This window comes from Oncorhynchus keta, chromosome 35 (genome assembly GCF_023373465.1).
Source record: "Oncorhynchus keta strain PuntledgeMale-10-30-2019 chromosome 35, Oket_V2, whole genome shotgun sequence".
Lineage (NCBI taxonomy): Eukaryota > Metazoa > Chordata > Actinopteri > Salmoniformes > Salmonidae > Oncorhynchus > Oncorhynchus keta.
In genome coordinates, this window is record NC_068455.1 from 4780843 (window position 1) to 4795061 (window position 14219).

Here is a 14219-nt window from a genome sequence, read left to right on the forward strand (position 1 = left end):
TAGGGGGGCGATATGAAATGCTAACCTCCTGTTATTGTAATGGTGAGAGGTTAGCATGTCGTAGGGTATGATATGAAATGCTAACCTCCCTGTTATTGTAATGGTGAGAGGTTAGCATGTCGTAGGGTATGATATGAAATGCTAACCTCCCCTGTTATTGTAATGGTGAGAGGTTAGCATGTCGTAGGGTATGATATGAAATGCTAACCTCCTGTTATTGTAATGGTGAGAGGTTAGCATGTCGTAGGGGTACGATATGAAATGCTAACCTCCCCTGTTATTGTAATGGTGAGAGGTTAGCATGTCGTAGGGGTACGATATGAAATGCTAACCTCCCTGTTATTGTAATGGTGAGAGTTTAGCATGTCGTAGGGGTGTGATATGAAATGCTAACCTCCTGTTATTGTAATGGTGAGAGTTTAGCATGTCGTAGGGGTATGATATGAAATGCTAACCTCCCCTGTTATTGTAATGGTGAGAGTTTAGCATGTCGTAGGGGTATGATATGAAATGCTAACCTCCCTGTTATTGTAATGGTGAGAGTTTAGCATGTCGTAGGGGTATGATATGAAATGCTAACCTCCCTGTTATTGTAATGGTGAGAGTTTAGCATGTCGTAGGGGTGTGATATGAAATGCTAACCTCCCCTGTTATTGTAATGGTGAGAGTTTAGCATGTCGTAGGGTATGATATGAAATGCTAACCTCCTGTTATTGTAATGGTGAGAGTTTAGCATGTCGTAGGGGTATGATATGAAATGCTAACCTCCTGTTATTGTAATGGTGAGAGGTTAGCATGTCGTAGGGGTATGATATGAAATGCTAACCTCCCTGTTATTGTAATGGTGAGAGGTTAGCATGTCGTAGGGGTATGATATGAAATGCTAACCTCCCTGTTATTGTAATGGTGAGAGGTTAGCATGTCGTAGGGGTACGATATGAAATGCTAACCTCCCTGTTATTGTAATGGTGAGAGGTTAGCATGTCGTAGGGGTACGATATGAAATGCTAACCTCCCCTGTTATTGTAATGGTGAGAGTTTAGCATGTCGTAGGGGTGTGATATGAAATGCTAACCTCCCTGTTATTGTAATGGTGAGAGTTTAGCATGTCGTAGGGGTATGATATGAAATGCTAACCTCCCCTGTTATTGTAATGGTGAGAGTTTAGCATGTCGTAGGGGTATGATATGAAATGCTAACCTCCCCTGTTATTGTAATGGTGAGAGTTTAGCATGTCGTAGGGGTATGATATGAAATGCTAACCTCCCCTGTTATTGTAATGGTGAGAGTTTAGCATGTCGTAGGGGTGTGATATGAAATGCTAACCTCCCCTGTTATTGTAATGGTGAGAGTTTAGCATGTCGTAGGGGTATGATATGAAATGCTAACCTCCCCTGTTATTGTAATGGTGAGAGTTTAGCATGTCGTAGGGGTATGATATGAAATGCTAACCTCCCCTGTTATTGTAATGGTGAGAGTTTAGCATGTCGTAGGGGTATGATATGAAATGCTAACCTCCCCTGTTATTGTAATGCTAACCTCTCACCATTACAAGGGGGGGTTATGATATTTGTGCCTCATAGTCATTGTATCGGTTCAAATCCAAAGTGCTGGAATACAGAGCCAAAACAACAACAAAGTGTCACTGTCCCAATAATTTTAGAGCTCACTTCATACACACACACACACACACACACACACACACACACACACACACACACACACACACACACACACGCAAATACTGTATATATCAAGCCCACTATCGCCACACTGCGCTACCACAGATGCCTCTCTCACACAGCGACACACACGCTTGACCTATAGCTTTTATAACTTTTCATCTTGACTATAATCCCAGATGTTGTTTACCTGACAGCGGCCATATTGGACAGTGCCATCTGTTGTCCCATAGATGAATGATATTTACTGTCCATGTTATCGGTCATCGCCACGTCTGTGTGACTTTCTGGTGTCATTCAATAAAACGAATATGTCATTAAACTAGTAAAGAGTCTGCTCTTCCTTTATCTGTCTGTATATCTGTCTGTGTATCTGTCTGTATATCTGTCTGTGTATCTGTCTGTGTATCTGTCTGTGTGTTGGTCTGTCTGTGTATCTGTCTGTGTGTTGGTCTGTCTGTGTGTTGGTTTGTCTGTATATCTGTCTGTGTGTTGGTCTGTCTATCTGTGTGTTGGTCTGTCTGTGTGTTAGTCTGTGTGTGTTGGTCTGTCTGTAGTTTGGTCTGTCTCTATGTCTATCTCTGTGTTGGTCTGTCTCTGTCTATCTGTGTGTTGGTCTGTCTCTATATCTGTCTGTGTGTTGGTCTGTCTATCTGTGTGTTGGTCTGTCTGTGTGTTGCTCTGTCTATCTGTGTGTTGGCCTGTCTCTATATCTGTCTGTGTGTTGGTCTGTCTATCTGTGTGTTGGTCTGTCTGTATATCTGTCTGTGTGTTGGTCTGTCTGTGTGTTGGTCTGTCTCTATGTCTATCTGTGTGTTGGTCTGTCTGTGTATCTGTCTGTGTGTTGGTCTGTCTCTATATCTGTCTGTGTGTTGGTCTGTCTATATATCTGTCTGTGTGTTGGTCTGTCTGTATATCTGTCTGTGTGTTGGTCTGTCTCTTTATCTGTCTGTGTGTTGGTCTGTCTATCTGTGTGTTGGTCTATCTGTGTGTTGGTCTGTCTGTATATCTGTCTGTGTGTTGGTCTGTCTCTATATCTGTCTGTGTGTTGGTCTGTCTATCTGTGTGTTGGTCTGTCTATCTGTGTGTTGGTCTGTCTGTATATCTGTCTGTGTGTTGGTCTGTCTGTGTGTTGGTCTGTCTCTATATCTGTCTGTGTGTTGGTATGTCTATCTGTGTGTTGGTCTGTCTGTGTATCTGTCTGTGTGTTGGTCTATCTCTATATCTGTCTGTGTGTTGGTCTGTCTATCTGTGTGTTGGTCTGTCTGTATATCTGTCTGTGTGTTGGTCTGTCTGTGTATCTGTCTGTGTGTTGGTCTGTCTCTATATCTGTCTGTGTGTTGGTCTGTCTGTATATCTGTCTGTGTGTTGGTCTGTCTATATCTGTCTGTGTGTTGGTCTGTCTCTTTATCTGTCTGTGTGTTGGTCTGTCTCTATATATCTGTGTGTTGGTCTGTCTCTATCTGTCTGTGTGTTGGTCTGTCTCTATATATCTGTCTGTGTGTTGGTCTGTCTGTTTGTTGGTCTGTCTCTATATCTGTCTGTGTGTTGGTCTGTCTCTTTATCTGTCTGTGTGTTGGTCTGTCTATCTGTGTGTTGGTCTGTCTGTTTGTTGGTCTGTCTCTATATCTGTCTGTGTGTTGGTTTGTCTGTATATCTATCTGTGTGTTGGTCTGTCTGTGTGTTAGTCTGTGTGTGTTGGTCTGTCTGTAGTTTGGTCTGTCTCTATGTCTATCTGTGTGTTGGTCTTTCTCTGTCTATCTGTGTGTTGGTCTGTCTCTGTCTATCTCTGTGTTGGTCTGTCTCTGTCTATCTGTGTGTTGGTCTGTCTCTATATCTGTCTGTGTGTTGGTCTGTCTATCTGTGTGTTGGTCTGTCTGTGTGTTGCTCTGTCTATCTGTGTGTTGGCCTGTCTCTATATCTGTCTGTGTGTTGGTCTGTCTATCTGTGTGTTGGTCTGTCTGTATATCTGTCTGTGTGTTGGTCTGTCTGTGTGTTGGTCTGTCTGTGTTGGTCTGTCTGTAGTTTCGTCTGTCTCTATGTCTATCTGTGTGTTGGTCTTTCTCTGTCTATCTGTGTGTTGGTCTGTCTCTATGTCTATATCTGTGTTGGTCTGTCTCTATGTTTATCTCTGTGTTGGTCTGTCTCTATCTATCTGTGTGTTGGTCTGTCTCTATGTCTATCTGTGTGTTGGTCTTTCTCTGTCTATCTGTGTGTTGGTCTTTCTCTGTCTATCTGTGTGTTGGTCTGTCTCTATGTCTATCTCTGTGTTGGTCTGTCTCTATGTCTATCTCTGTGTTGGTCTGTCTCTATGTTTATCTCTGTGTTGGTCTGTCTCTATCTATCTGTGTGTTGGTCTGTCTCTATATCTGTCTGTGTGTTGGTCTGTCTCTATGTCTATCTGTGTGTTGTAACCGAGAACAGATGATTTTTACGTGCTTCAGCACTCGGTGGTCCCGTTCTGTGAGCTTGTGTGGTCTACCACTTCGCGGCTGAGCCGTTGTTGCCCCTAGACGTTTCCATAACAGCACTTACAGTTGACCGGGGGGCAGCTCTAACAGGGCAGAAATTTGACGAACTGACTTGTTGGAAAAGTGGCATCTTATGACAGTGCCACGTTGAAAGTCACTGAGCTCTTCAGTAAGGGCCATTCTACTGTTTGTCTATGGAGATTGCATGGCTGTGTGCTCGATTTTATACACCTGTCAGCAACGGGTGTGGCTGAAATAGCCAAATCCACTAGTTTGAAAGGGGTCCACGTACTTTTGTATATATAGTATAGTGATGGTTGTTTTGATTAATCTTGTATTTATTTTATGTTCATGTTGACACAGACCCAAGTCTCAATGGTGTCTCACCAACTACAATTTTAAAAAATACCGCAGAGACATTACTTTGTACTCTATGTATAGCTGAATTCGGAAGTTTACATACACTTAGGTTGGAGTCATTAAAACTTGTTTTTAAACCACTACACAAATCTATTTTTGGTGTCTCGGGTCAACGTGGGCTGGTCCAGGTGAGTTATATAGTGGTGTCTGGGGTCAACATCATCGTGGGCTGGTCCAGGTGAGTTATATAGTGGTGTCTGGGGTCAACATCAGCATGGGCTGGTCCAGGTGAGTTATATAGTGGTGTCTGGGGTCAACGTGGGCTGGTCCAGGTGAGGTATATAGTGGTGTCTGGGTTCAACATGGGCTGGTCCAGGTGAGGTATATAGTGGTGTCTGGGGTCAACATCAACGTGGGCTGGTCCAGGTGAGTTATATAGTGGTGTCTGGGGTCAACATCAACGTGGGCTGGTCAGGTGAGTTATATAGTGGTGTCTGGGGTCAACGTGGGCTGGTCCAGGTGAGTTATATAGTGGTGTCTGGGGTCAATATCAACGTGGGCTGGTCCAGGTGAGCTATATAATGGTGTCTGGGGTCAACGTGGGCTGGTCCAGGTGAGTTATATAGTGGTGTCTGGGGTCAACATCAACGTGGGCTGGTCCAGGTGAGTTATATAGTGGTGTCTGGGGTCAACGTGGGCTGGTCCAGGTGAGTTATATAGTGGTGTCTGGGGTCAACATCAACGTGGGCTGGTCCAGGTGTGTTATATAGTGGTGTCTGGGGTCAACGTGGGCTGGTCCAGGTGAGTTATATAGTGGTGTCTGGGGTCAACATCAACGTGGGCTGGTCCAGGTGAGTTATAGTGTTTAGTTTAGTATGACCATTAGAGGTCATACTAAACCTGAGACTGGTGTAGTACCACTCATAACCACTAGAGGTCATACTAAACCTGATACTGGTGTAGTACCACTCATAACCACTAGAGGTAATAATAAACCTGAGACTGGTGTACTACCACTCATAACCACTAGAGGTCATACTAAACCTGAGACTGGTGTAGTACCACTCATAACCACTAGAGGTCATACTAAACCTGATACTGGTGTAGTACCACTCATAACCACTAGAGGACATACTAAACCTGAGACTGGTGTAGTACCACTCATAACCACTAGAGGTCATACTAAACCTGATACTGGTGTAGTACCACTCATATCCACTAGAGGACATACTAAACCTGAGACTGGTGTAGTACCACTCATAACCACTAGAGGTCATACTAAACCTGATACTGGTGTAGTACCACTCATATCCACTAGAGGACATACTAAACCTGATACTGGTGTAGTAACACTCATATCCACTAGAGGACATACTAAACCTGAGACTGGTGTACTACCACTCATAACCACAAGAGGTCATAATAAACCTGAGACTGGTGTACTACCACTCATAACCACAAGAGGTCATAATAAACCTGAGACTGGTGTAGTACCACTCATAACCACTAGAGGTCATACTAAACCTGAGACTGGTGGTACTACCACTCATAACCAGTAGAGGTCATACTAAACCTGAGACTGGTGGTACTACCACTCATAACCACTAGAGGTCATTCCTTTAACTATTTGTACATTGTATATATATATATATATAATATGACATTTGTAATGTCTTTACTGTTTTTAAACTTCTGTATGTGTAATGTTTACTGTTAATTTTGTTGTTTTTCACTTTATATATTCACTTTGTATGTTGTCCACCTCACTTGCTTTGGCAATGTTAACACATGTTTCCCATGCCAATAAAGCCCTTGAATTGAATTGAATTAACTGGTGTAGTGCCACTCATAACCACTAGAGGTCATACTAAACCTTAGACTGGTGTTCTACCATTCATAACCACTAGAGGTCATACTGAACCTGAGACTGGTGTACTACCATTCATAACCACTAGAGGTCATACTAAACCTGAGACTGGTATACTACCATTCATAACCACTAGAGGTCATACTAAACCTGAGACTGGTGTACTACCATCCATAACCACTAGAGGTCATAATAAACCTGAGACTGGTGGTACTACCACTCATAACCACTAGAGGTCATAATAAACCTGAGACTGGTGTACTACCACTCATAACCACTAGAGGTCATACTAAACCTGAGACTGGTGTACTACCACTCATAACCACTAGAGGTCATACTAAACCTGAGACTGGTGTAGTACCACTCATAACCACTAGAGGTCATACTAAACCTGATACTGGTGTAGTACCACTCATATCCACTAGAGGACATACTAAACCTGAGACTGGTGTAGTACCACTCATAACCACTAGAGGTCATACTAAACCTGATACTGGTGTAGTACCACTCATATCCACTAGAGGACATACTAAACCTGATACTGGTGTAGTAACACTCACCACTAGAGGACATACTAAACCTGAGACTGGTGTAGTACCACTCATAACCACAAGAGGTCATAATAAACCTGAGACTGGTGTACTACCACTCATAACCACTAGAGGTCATACTAAACCTGAGACTGCTGTAGTACCACTCATAACCAGTAGAGGTCATACTAAACCTGAGACTGGTGGTACTACCACTCATAACCACTGGAGGTCATTCCTTTAACTATTTGTACATTGTATATATATATATATAATATGACATTTGTAATGTCTTTACTGTTTTTAAACTTCTGTATGTGTAATGTTTACTGTTAATTTTTGTTGTTTTCACTTTATATATTCACTTTGTATGTTGTCCACCTCACTTGCTTTGGCAATGTTAACACATGTTTCCCATGCCAATAAAGCCCTTGAATTGAATTGAATTGACTGGTGTAGTGCCACTCATAACCACTAGAGGTCATACTAAACCTTAGACTGGTGTTCTACCATTCATAACCACTAGAGGTCATACTGAACCTGAGACTGGTGTACTACCATTCATAACCACTAGAGGTCATACTAAACCTGAGACTGGTATACTACCATTCATAACCACTAGAGGTCATACTAAACCTGAGACTGGTGTACTACCATCCATAACCACTAGAGGTCATACTAAACCTGAGACTGGTGGTACTACCACTCATAACCACTAGAGGTCATAATAAACCTGAGACTGGTGTACTACCACTCATAACCACTAGAGGTCATACTAAACCTGAGACTGGTGTACTACCACTCATAACCACTAGAGGTCATACTAAACCTGAGACTGGTGTAGTACCACTCATAACCACTAGAGGTCATACTAAACCTGAGACTGGTGTAGTACCACTCATAACCACTTGAGGTCATAATAAACTTGAGACTGGAGTAGTACCACTCATAACCACTAAAGGTCATACTAAACCTGAGACTGGTGTAGTACCACTCATAACCACTAGAGGTCATACTAAATCTGAGACTGGTGTAGTACCACTCATAACCACTAGAGGTCCTACTAAACCTGAGACCGGTGTAGTACCACTCATAACCACTAGAGGTCCTACTAAACCTGAGACTGTGTGAACTCCCACCTCAGTGTGACTTGTAGATGGGGGTTTAGAATGTGGTGACACCTGTATTTACCTCTCAAATCATTTGTTCAGGAACCAGTCATGAAGTCGCCCCACTCTTCCTCCCGATGCTTCAATGGAAGTGTAAGTTTAAACCCTCCATTAGATCACTGGTTGTAACCTCTCCTCAGGGTCCCCAGACATCTATATACTATAACACTAGTCTAGTTTAACCCTCCATTAGATCACTGGTTGTAATCTCTCCTCAGGGTCCCCAGACATCTATATACTATAACACTAGTCTAGTCCAGACCTATAGGTAATATAGTGGACCAGGACCTATTGGGAATATAGTGGACCAGGACCTATAGGGAATATAGTGGACCAGAACCTATAGGGAATATAGTAGACCAGGACCTATAGGGAATATAGTGGACCAGGACCTATAGGGAATATAGTGGACCAGGACCTATAGGGAATATAGTGGACCAGGTCTGGACCTCTGTAGATGTACTGGTATTGGTATTGGTACTGCTGTACTGGTACCACTGTAGAGGGTTTAGAATGCTGTACTGATACCTCTGGACCACTATAGAGGGGTTTAGAGTGCTGTACTGGTACCACTATAGAGGGGTTTAGAGTGCTGTACTGGTACCTCTGGACCACTATAGAGGGGTTTAGAGTGCTGTACTGGTACCACTGTAGAGGGGTTTAGAATGCTGTACTGGTACCACTGGACCATTATAGAGGGGGTTAGTGTGCTGTACTGGTACCACTGAGGAGGGTTTAGAGTGCTGTACTGGTACCTCTGGACCACTGTAGAGGGGTTTAGAGTGCTGTACTGGTACCACTGTAGAGGGGTTTAGGGTGCTGTACTGGTACCTCTGGACCACTGTAGAGGGTTTAGAGTGCTGTACTGGTACCACTGTAGAGGGGTTTAGGGTGCTGTACTGGTACCACTATAGAGGGATTTAGGGTGCTGTACTGGTATCTCTGGACCACTATAGAGGGGTTTAGAGTGCTGTACTGGTACCTCTGGACCACTGTAGAGGGGTTTAGAGTGCTGTACTGGTACCACTGGACCACTGTAGAGGGTTTTAGAGTGCTGTACTGGTACCTCTGGACCACTGTAGAGGGGTTTAGAGTGCTGTACTGGTACCACTATAGAGGGGTTTAGAGTGCTGTACTGGTACCACTGTAGAGGGGTTTAGAGTGCTGTACTGGTACCTCTGGACCACTGTAGAGGGGTTTAGAGTGCTGTACTGGTACCACTATAGAGGGGTTTAGAGTGCTGTACTGGTACCACTGTAGAGGGTTTAGAGTGCTGTACTGGTACCACTGTAGAGGGGTTTAGAGTGCTGTACTGGTACCACTATAGAGGGGTTTAGAGTGCTGTACTGGTACCACTATAGAGGGTTTAGAGTGCTGTACTGGTACCTTTGGACCACTGTAGAGGGTTTAGAGTGCTGTACTGGTACCACTATAGAGGGGTTTAGAGTGCTGTACTGGTACCACTGTAGAGGGGTTTAGAGTGCTGTACTGGTACCACTGTAGAGGGTTTAGAGTGCTGTACTGGTACCACTATAGAGGGGTTTAGAGTGCTGTACTGGTACCACTGTAGAGGGGTTTAGAGTGCTGTACTGGTACCACTATAGAGGGTTTAGAGTGCTGTACTGGTACCACTGTAGAGGGTTTAGAGTTCTGTACTGGTACCTCCCTCTCTGCAGATGACCGTCAACCATTTTGAAAAGAAGGTCGACGACATCCGATCCTCGTTTGCTAAGTCAAACGACACCGCTGGTTCTGCTCACTGCCCTACCCTATGCTCTGACCTCTTTCTCCTCTCTCTCCAGATGAAATCTCGCGTCTTGTGACGGCGGCCGCCCAACAACCTGCCCGCTTGACCCTATCCCCTCCTCTCTTCTCCAGACCATTTCCGGAGACCTTCTCCCTTACCTCACCTCGCTCATCAACTCATCCCTGACCGCTGGCTACGTCCCTCCCGTCTTCAAGAGAGCGAGAGTTGCACCTTCTGAAAAAACCTACACTCGATCCCTCCGATGTCAGCAACTACAGACCAGTATCCCTTCTCTCTTTTCTCTCCAAAACTCTTGAGCGTGCCGTCCTTGGCCAGCTCTACCGCTATCTCTCTCAGAACGACCTTCTTGATCCAAATCAGTCAGGTTTCAAGACTAGTCATTCAACTGAGACTGCTCTTCTCTGTATCACGGAGGCGCTCCGCACTGCTAAAGCTAACTCTCTCTCCTCTGCTCTCATCCTTCTAGACCTATCGGCTGCCTTCGATACTGTGAACCATCAGATCCTCCTCTCCACCCTCTCCGAGTTGGGCATCTCCGGCGCGGCCCACGCTTAGTTGCGTCCTACCTGACAGGTCGCTCCTACCAGGTGGCGTGGCGAGAATCTGTCTCCTCACCACGCGCTCTCACCACTGGTGTCCCCCAGGGCTCTGTTCTAGGCCCTCTCTTATTCTCGCTATACACCAAGTCACTTGGCTCTGTCATAACCTCACATGGTCTCTCCTATCATTGCTATGCAGACGACACACAATTAATCTTCTCCTTTCCCCCTTCTGATGACCAGGTGGCGAATCGCATCTCTGCATGTCTGGCAGACATATCAGTGTGGATGACGGATCACCACCTCAAGCTGAACCTCAGCAAGACGGAGCTCCTCTTCCTCCCGGGGAAGGACTGCCCGTTCCATGATCTCGCCATCACGGTTGACAACTCCATTGTGTCCTCCTCCCAGAGCGCTAAGAACCTTGGCGTGATCCTGGACAACACCCTGACGTTCTCAACTAACATCAAGGCGGTGTCCCGTTCCTGTAGGTTCATGCTCTACAACATCCGCAGAGTACGACCCTGCCTCACACAGGAAGCGGCGCAGGTCTAATCCAGGCACTTGTCATCTCCCTCTTGATTACTGCAACTCGCTGTTGGCTGGGCTCCCTGCCTGTGCCATTAAACCCTACAACTCATCCAGAACGCAGCCCGTCTGGTGTTCAACCTTCCCAAGTTCTCTCCGTCACCCCGCTCCTCCGCTCTCTCCACTGGCTTCCAGTTGAAGCTCGCATCCGCTACAGGACCATGGTGCTTGCCTACGGAGCTGTGAGGGGAACGGCACCTCAGTAACTCCAGGCTCTGATCAGGCCCTACACCCAAACAAGGGCACTGCGTTCATCCACCTCTGGCCTGCTCGCCTCCCTACCACTGAGGAAGTACAGTTCCCGCTCAGCCCAGTCAAAACTGTTCGCTGCTCTGGCCCCCAATGGTGGAACAAACTCCCTCACGACGCCAGGACAGCGGAGTCAATCACCACCTTCCGGAGACACCTGAAACCCCACCTCTTCATGGAATACCTAGGATAGGGTAAGTAAGGGTAAGTAATCCTTCTCACCCCCAAAAAAAAAAGATTTAGATGCAAGTGGCTGTTCCACTGGATGTCATAAGGTGTATGCACCAATTTGTAAGTCGCTCTGGATAAGAGCGTCTGCTAAATGACTTAAATGTAAATGTTAAATGTTTAGAGTGCTGTACTGGTTCCCCTGGACCACTATAGAGGGTTTAGAGTGCTGGTTCCACTATAGAGGGTTTAGAATGCTGTACTGGTACCCCTGGACCACTATAGAGGTTTAGAGTGCTGTACTGGTACCCTGGACCACTATAGAGGGGTTTAGAGTGCTGTACTGGTACCCTGGACCACTATAGAGGGTTTAGAGTGCTGTACTGGTTCCCCTGGACCACTATAGAGGGTTTAGAGTGCTGTACTGGTACCCCTGGACCACTATAGAGGGGTTTAGAGTGCTGTACTGGTACCCCTGGACCACTATAGAGGGGTTTAGAGTGCTGTACTGGTACCCCTGGACCACTATAGAGGGGTTTAGAGTGCTGTACTGGTACCCTGGACCACTATAGAGGGGTTTAGAGTGCTGTACTGGTACCCCTGGACCACTATAGAGGGGTTTAGAGTGCTGTACTGGTTCCCCTGGACCACTATAGAGGGGTTTAGAGTGCTGTACTGGTACCCTGGACCACTATAGAGGGGTTTAGAGTGCTGTACTGGTACCCCTGGACCACTATAGAGGTTTAGAGTGCTGTACTGGTACCCTGGACCACTATAGAGGGTTTAGAGTGCTGTACTGGTACCACTATGGAGTGCTGTTCTGGTACCACTATAGAGGGTTTAGAGTGCTGTACTGGTACCCCTGGACCACTATAGAGGGGTTTACTATAGAGGGGTTTAGAGTGCTGTACTGGTACCACTATAGAGGGGTTTAGAGTGCTGTACTGGTACCACTATAGAGGGGTTTAGAGTGCTGTACTGGTACCACTATAGAGGGGTTTAGAGTGCTGTACTGGTACCACTATAGAGGGTTTAGAGTGCTGTACTGGTACCACTATAGAGGGGTTTAGAGTGCTGTACTGGTACCACTATAGAGGGTTTAGAGTGCTGTACTGGTACCACCACTATAGAGGGGTTTAGAGTGCTGTACTGGTACCACTATAGAGGGGTTTTTTTTTAGAGTGCTGTACTGGTACCACTATAGAGGGTTTAGAGTGCTGTACTGGTACCACTATAGAGGGGTTTAGAGTGCTGTACTGACCACTATAGAGGTGCTGTTTACCACTATAGAGGGTTTAGAGTGCTGTACTGGTACCACTATAGAGGGTTTAGAGTGCTGTACTGGTACCACTATAGAGGGGTTTAGAGTGCTGTACTGGTACCACTGGACCACTATAGAGGGGTTTAGAGTGCTGTACTGGTACCCTGGACCACTATAGAGGGTTTAGAGTGCTGTACTGGTACCACTGGACCACTATAGAGGGGTTTAGAGTGCTGTACTGGTACCCTGGACCACTATAGAGGGGTTTAGAGTGCTGTACTGGTACCACCACTATAGGGTTTAGAGTGCTGTACTGGTTCCACTATAGAGGGTTTAGAGTGCTGTACTGGTACCACTATTAGAGGGTTTAGAGTGCTGTACTGGTACCACTGGACCACTATAGAGGGGTTTAGAGTGCTGTACTGGTACCCCTGGACCACTATAGAGGGGCTTTAGAGTGCTGTACTGGTACCACTATAGAGGGGTTTAGAGTGCTGTACTGGTACCACTATAGAGGGTTTAGCTGTACTGGTACCACTATAGAGGGTTTAGAGTGCTGTACTGGTACCACTATAGAGGGTTTAGAGTGCTGTACTGGTACCACTATAGAGGGGTTTAGAGTGCTGTACTGGTACCACTATAGAGGGGTTTAGAGTGCTGTACTGGTACCACTATAGAGGGGTTTAGAGTGCTGTACTGGTACCACTATAGAGGGTTTAGAGTGCTGTACTGGTACCCCTGGACTATAGAGGGGTTTAGAGTGCTGTACTGGTACCACTATAGAGGGGTTTAGAGTGCTGTACTGGTACCACTGTAGAGGGGCTTAGAGTGCTGTACTGGTACCCCTGGACCACTATAGAGGGGTTTAGAGTGCTGTACTGGTACCACTATAGAGGGGTTTAGAGTGCTGTACTGGTACCACTAGAGGGTTTAGAGTGCTGTACTGGTACCCCTGGACCACTATAGAGGGGTTTAGAGTGCTGTACTGGTACCCCTGGACCACTATAGAGGGGCTTAGAGTGCTGTACTGGTACCACTATAGAGGGGCTTAGAGTGCTGGGACCCAGGTACCACTATAGAGGGTTTAGAGTGCTGTACTGTACCACTATAGAGGGGTTTAGAGTGCTGTACTGGTACCACTATAGAGGGGTTTAGAGTGCTAAATTACTAGTACCACTATAGAGGGTTTAGAGTGCCCCTGGGACCACTATAGAGGGGTTTAGGAGTGCTGTACTGGTACCACTATAGAGGGGTTTAGAGTGCTGTACACACAGTAGGAGCAGGGATTGTGGACCCAGTCAGTGTAGATGGGTTCAGGGTCAATAGAGTCCAGAGGGGGATCTGGAGTCAGATGGAGTGGGTCTGGAGCTCTATTTACATCTGTCTGGTACTGTGCTGCCAGAACCCACAGTATGACAGATCAGACAGGGTTCTGTCATCACAAAAAGACCCACCAACAGAACATTACAGTCAAACATTAAGACTCATTAAGGCACCAGAGACAGATTGTCACAGCTCCACACCATCATTAAGGCTCATTAAGGCACCAAGAGACAGAATGTCACAG

At 45.8% G+C, this 14219-nt stretch overlaps 1 protein-coding gene and 1 long non-coding RNA gene across 3 annotated transcripts in view; one reads left to right on the plus strand and one right to left on the minus strand.

Moving 5' to 3' along the window:
- The window catches only part of LOC127915728 (papilin-like), a gene marked incomplete at its 5' end in the record, with an annotated part of 58306 nt that extends 57977 nt beyond the window's left edge, over positions 1–329 (plus strand). The window contains one exon of the mRNA XM_052496106.1: positions 233–329. The remainder of the gene's footprint in view (positions 1–232) is intronic.
- Positions 330–397: 68 nt separating this feature from the next.
- Positions 398–1642, minus strand: LOC127915735 (uncharacterized). 2 transcript variants are annotated; one of them, XR_008091881.1, is made up of 4 exons: positions 1327–1642; positions 1138–1263; positions 1013–1075; positions 398–518 (listed from the first exon to the last, which is right to left on the minus strand). It is a non-coding gene; the product is annotated as an uncharacterized LOC127915735 (long non-coding RNA). The 2 variants fall into 2 exon arrangements; XR_008091880.1 differs by lacking the exon at positions 1013–1075.
- Between the last annotated feature and the right edge of the window lie 12577 nt (positions 1643–14219).